This window comes from Bidens hawaiensis, unplaced genomic scaffold, assembly GCF_021521415.1.
Source record: "Bidens hawaiensis isolate Kalapana, Puna unplaced genomic scaffold, B.hawaiensis_p1.1 tig00050713_1, whole genome shotgun sequence".
NCBI classification, from domain to species: Eukaryota; Viridiplantae; Streptophyta; class Magnoliopsida; order Asterales; family Asteraceae; genus Bidens; species Bidens hawaiensis.
The window spans coordinates 5,128-11,425 of NW_027506171.1; the positions used below are offsets into that span (position 1 = coordinate 5,128).

Genomic DNA, 6,298 nt, shown 5'->3' on the forward strand with positions numbered 1-6,298 from the left:
CTCTTGAATTTGACACATAGTAACTTTTACACTAGGTTAGCCATACTTTTTCACATATATAAAAAAAAAATAATACAAACTTCCATATTTAATGGTCTTCTTCTATCTCTTAACCTACACCCTCGTCAGTAATATTCGACATCTTTCATAGGTCACCGGAAAATCTGTAGGAATTCAAGTTCAATCTTTTCATTCATCTTACATTCTCAATAGTTTTATAGGGGTCGGTGTCGAAATTTCACACGTATCGGTCAGGATTTTACCTATATATAGCATTAAAAAAAACTTTCCCAAGGGGGCGGCCGACCCCGTGCAACCATAGTAGGTCCGCCCCTGCTATTCTTCTCATTCACCACGTCCGTGCCACATCAATTCCCCCCCCCCCCCCCCCCCTAATAACTCAACATCACAATTCAACCAAGGAAATATACCATTCTCCACCATTCCATTATTTAACAATAAAAAGAATTGAAAAAGAAAATAAACAAAACTTAATTGGTTAACCCTCAAATGAGAGGCGAAAGGCGGATGAATGAACATACTGACGATTGTCAGTACCCTCAGTTCACGCATGACAATTTTATTATTGGTGGGGGGGGGGGGGGCTTCCAGAAAGACCCCTCGCGTGAGGGGTGCCATGTAGGCTACCACATAAGACCAGTGGGAAACACCACTGTTGTATATCGGTTGGCCTAATTAGTAGACCATTAAACCAACACATTATCGTCACATAAGATTTCAAACTTTTCTTAAAACCTCTTATACTCTTCCGCAACACCAAACCTCTTAAAAGTTATTAAAATTGTCAAGGTTGCAAAAGTCGCTAGGCGGACCCTATGCGGCCGACTGGGGAGTTGGGAGTACTCGGAAATGGTAAAAGAAAATTAACTTTTGGATATTATATATATGTCAAATATCATAAGTTTACTATTATTTATAATAAAATAAATGAATATCAATATAAATAAGTTTTTAAACACAAAATTATTCTAAAATTTGCCATAGGTAACTGCCTCTTTTTCTCCTGAAGTTGTCGGAATTATTCTTAATAAGATATTGGCTACAACTAAAAAGGTTCTATCAATAAAATTTCCATTTATCCGCGATCTAGACATAGGTAGCAATCCATTCTATCATTGTTCTCATTACTTCTCGCGGGAAAAGGATCCTCCAAGGAAAAGAATTCTACAGTACGAAATAAAATAAAAAATATTCATTCTCATGAAAAAAAAGAAAAATGGTCCGTCTATTCGATTTTAAAAATTTCAATATTCAAAAAAAGAATTGATAAGAACTAAGAAATCAATATGGGACCTGGATTCGATTCCACCTTACTTTACTGGAATAGTCTACCAATGAAAGAAACTATTCTTATTTATGATAAACCTAATCCGAATTATAGAGCTACAACACAATCAAACCTAAACGAACAAAATGTTGAATTGAATCGAACCAGCCTCTACTGGGGATTATTACTCATTTTTGTGTGTTTTATTTTCCAATTATTTCTTCAATTAAGAAAACGAGAGAAAACTAAAATAATAGACTAATCATTCTAGGTATTCTCTCTTAGCCTATTCGGAAGGATCTCATCTCATAATTATCCATGACTGTTTATGTCTCTAGCATGACCACTTGATAAAATGTGGAGGGAAGTGGCGGAAATGGCCGATACTACTGGAAGAATTCCTCTTTGGATAATAGGTACTGTTGGTTGTATTCTTGTGATCGGTTTAGTAGGCGTTTTCTTTTATGGTTCATATTCCGGGTTGGGTTCATCCCTGTAGTAATAGGATGAATTGAGTTGTATGCATGAAAGCGTAAGAACTCAACGGGACCTTCTCCTTCAAATCAGACAAACAAAGATGAGTTGAAAGTACTATAAACTAAAATTGAATAATCTAACAAAAAAGGTAAAAATTTCTCCTATTGTGTATCGTTTTGGCGGCATGGCCGAGTGGTAAGGCGGGGGACTGCAGATCCTTTTTCCCCAGTTCAAATCCGGGTGCCGCCTCATCAGCAAACGAATCGAAATCTCTTATTCTGTTCTGCTGATATAACTCAACCTAATTTTACCCAGCCAGAACAGAATAAGGGGTCTGTTAATACTTAATACTTGGTTGATTCTAAACATCCGTTCTGGGGATTTTGTAAAAGATTGGAAATTGGAAATCTTTGAATCCAAAATGAAAAGAAAGATTTTTTTTAATGGTCGAAGCAAGACTTCCCGATTCCTTTCTACTACTAATGTAATGACTACTTATTGGGTCTTGATTGGAGATAATTTAACTACTGGTTGGGGGAAGTTTTTTCTATTTCTATACTGTAATCTACATATATAGACTCGCGAGAGTTATAAAGTGATATTCTTTTTTAAATACTACTGAAATATGAATTATGTTTTACTTTTTAAGTCAAAATTGGGCTAAGTTTACTAACTAGATGTGATCATGGCTAATGTTGACAACATTTAATCGATTCTTAGTAACAAGGTGGAGTTAAACAAACTCCCCTCGGTGCCAGACCTTGTGGCGAGTATTCGGGAAGTACTCGGGCTTGTAGACCTACTTTTACAACATTGAAAATTGTATATATAATGTGTGTGTGTATATATATATACACATGTGTGTGTGTAAGAGAGAGAGAGAGAAAGAAAGAAATAAAGAGAGATAGATAGATAGGGAGAGAGAGAGATAGAGAGAGACACACACACACACACAATTCCCTGTTCGCCCTCAAGTTTGCAGTGATAAACACCACTCACCGGGCGAATGGCCACAACGCGGAAGTTTGCCATTGCTCGTTTGTTACCTTGCCATGTGTGGAGGTAGGGTTCTAAATAAATCATATAAATGGTATGTCTTCTGCGAAGCGGAAGAATTTTCATGCAGATATCCACCCGCAGGAAGAATACTCTCCGTAGCAAGGCACATATCTCCCGTGGAAGAGAGACTTGTCAAATTATAAGTCAACAGACATAGCGGAAGACTTATCGTGACAAGGCAAAAATGGACACGTGGCAGGGAAAAGACCAATCATAGGTTAGGATACTGATAGTATGTATGAACGCACGATAGACCAATGAGGAAGGGCCAACGCAGTACCTGCCCACACCAAGGAATCATATACGCCATACTATCCCATAAATCAGGAGCGACTATCATGCACAACCATGAGAATGAATGTTCCATTGGGTGGGACAGTTGGCCCAGTCCTTCTCCTTCCTTTTGGCTATAAATACAACATGAGAGCCAAAAGTAAAAGGATCCACACTCTCTGATTTCCGATAATAATACTCATCACTTACCATAATAATTTTCACACCGGAGGGAGGTTACGAGAAGATACCCCTATTCCTTTCTCGAAATGAGCTCACGTTGTTCGGTTGTGCAAGTCACAATAGTCAGAGTTCTAAACCACTGTTAACGATATCAATGGAAAATGCTAAACCGAGCCTACCAAGGGATGGTATGGTGTTAATCCATCTTCGGTTGAGATATTAGGTTTAGCCTACCAAGGGTTAACTTAGTGTTTATACATTGGCCCCATCAGTACCGGCTAGAACTGAAAAAATGTATTCAAAACGTTATGAGTTATGGTAGACCTCCTTCTCTAACACCATCGTGTTCCAACAGTGAATGACTCAACCAGGATGCACCATTCTTCATTGCGAAAATCCGGTTTTCTCGTCAAAAACGTCCGGTTGCGGCGGAAGACGAAGAAGAAGATTCGGTAATGTGATTAAAGAAAGAACAAGAAAGGATCAGCACAGAGTTTGAGAGGAAGTTGGAACAACAATTAAGAAAACAGACAAAGAGAGTATCCCTGCGAGCCATCGTTTTCTATGAGAATGACCAAGATGATATTTCCAAAGAAGATAGACATCCTCGATGTCGCGATACGAAAAACCTAGAAGCTATAGGGACCAGTCAAAAAGACAAGGCAGAAGCCAAGAATAATCCCCTAGCCAAATCCGGGTAGTTAAGTCAAGAAATACTCGATAAAGAAGCGTCGAAGACAGAAGCAGAAGTGATGAAGAAAGCCTTAGTCCAAAAGATCAAGATGGGGGGGGGGGACTTAAATTACTACCCAGACGCTGACATGGATTTCTCAAAACCATACATGCCAAAAGCCTTTGCCGAAAAATCAAAGTTTGTCCAAAAGATCGCGCAAGCTCCATTTCCTTCAAACTCAAAAATACCATCCGCATTAGGACAATATGATGGTTCCAAGTGACCATCTGCAAAGCTTTATCGTAGGCTGGACACTACCCGTTTGGTGCCACATGTTTGCTTTAACCCTTCACGGTGCAGCTAGAGAGTGGTTTGAATGACTCACAGAAGGTCGGATTACAAGCATCGAAGACTTAATCACAAAGTTTTCCCAAAACTTTAGCCAATAACAGAGACATACGTGGGACCCAGCTGACATATTAACCGTGTTCCGCTAGGACAATTAATCAATCTAGGATTTCATTACACGGTATAACACGGAAGGCCTCAAGATTGGAGTTTTAAGTGAAGATTTGATGAGGGCAGACTTCTGTCAAGGAGTGCGTAGTGACGACCTCATCCGGTGATTATTAGGCAGAGATGGCATGCCAAATTCATGGGGTGCCCTCATGTCCATAGAAAAGGTCTACGCAGACACTGAAAAATCCTTGTGCGGGCGGGGATATACCCAGAACGACACCAAGAGCGAACCCAAAGGATACAAAGGGAACAAAAGAGACAAGGGGTCAATATGATCTTGAATCCAACCGTCGACAGAAGTGTCAACAACCCCAGCCATGAGACCACTGGTAGGGGAAAGACAAAATGACCAAAACCGCGAGTACAAGAATTAAGAATGGACCCCATTGTCAAAAACCCCAACATAAATCTTGAAAACAGAAATTGTCGACTTCCGGAACCTAAGCCGATCTTCAAAAGGAAAAATCTGAATAAATCAAAGTATTGTAAGTTCCATGAAGACATCGGCCATAACACAGATGATTACACAAACTTAAATAACGAAATCAAAAGCGCAGTAAAGTTTGGAAAGCTTAGACAACTGGTCTTAGAGGCCAGGAAACATGACATGAATCAAGGGGCAGGCAAGGACAAAGGTCCTCCAAGAAAGTAAATACAAAACTTGAACACCCACATGATACAAGGCGGAAAACACAAAGCGGCAAAAAGGTAGGCACCAAGCAGTGAAGCCTGGAAAGAAGAACCTGTCGTTTTTCCGCGGATCAAGGGAGACCCATGCTTAAGAAAACCATTGATAATCACCGTGTTGATCGGTATTACCGAAGCACCTATATCTTCGTAGATCAAGGTTGTACTTCGAACATAATGTACCAACAATGTTTCGATCAATTTGACGCGAAGATAAAGAAAGGTTATAACATGTTAGCGCACCCGTACTTGGATTCTAGAATGAATTCGCACACCCATTAGGGCAACTGAAGTTCCTGGTAACGTTGAGTGAAGGTAAACATTCTAGAGCCGAAGATGTAGAATATATGGTGTTTCCTGTAAATTCTAAGCAGGATGTGGTCCTGGGAAGGGAATCAACAGGTGATTTTAATGCAAATCCGTCTGCCACACATGGAATAATGGGCATCCCCACACCAATAGGGATAACATTAATAAATCCAAATAAAGATTGCTTGGTTGCGGAAGGATCAAAACCCCCAAAATCACAGAAAATGGTCATCAACGCGGAGTCCAATAGATGGATGATAAATGCCAAATTCCCAGACCAAATGATCACCATTGGACCTACCCTATCCAGCAATGTGAATTCACACCTAAAACAGTTCTTGTTAAAAAAACATAGATGTGTTCGCATGGCAGTTAGCTGGCATAGTAGAAGTTCTGCGACGCATAGCGGGACATACCTTGAAAGTGAACCCGATGTTGACTCTAGTCTCTTAAAAGAGACGAAAGATGGGCTAAGAGCAGACGAAGGCAATGAACGATCAAGTGCAAGAGTTGTTAATGGCAGGAATTATAAGGGAAATACAATACCAAACATGGGTGGCAAACCCGGTGATGGTACCTAAAAGTAGAGGGGCGTGGCGAATGTGTGTCAATTACAAGGACCTAGATAAAGCATGCCCCAAAGATTGCTACCCACTTCCTTAAATAGACTTAAAGGTGGACGCAGTCACTCCGTATCGTTTCAAATGCTCTTTAGATGCATACAAGGGGTACAATCAGAACCACATGGTGGAAAAAGATCAAGACAAAGTAGCCTTCCGCACAGAAAAAGGAACATTCTGTTACAAAATTATGCCCATCGGATTAAAAAT

The 6,298-nt window shown here is 39.9% G+C and overlaps 1 non-coding gene across 1 annotated transcript; it reads left to right on the top strand.

Annotated features, from left to right (window-relative positions):
- Positions 1-1,943: 1,943 nt before the first annotated feature.
- On the top strand, positions 1,944-2,014 carry TRNAC-GCA (transfer RNA cysteine (anticodon GCA)). The gene has a single exon. It is a non-coding gene; the product is annotated as a tRNA-Cys (tRNA).
- The last annotated feature ends 4,284 nt before the right edge of the window (positions 2,015-6,298 follow it).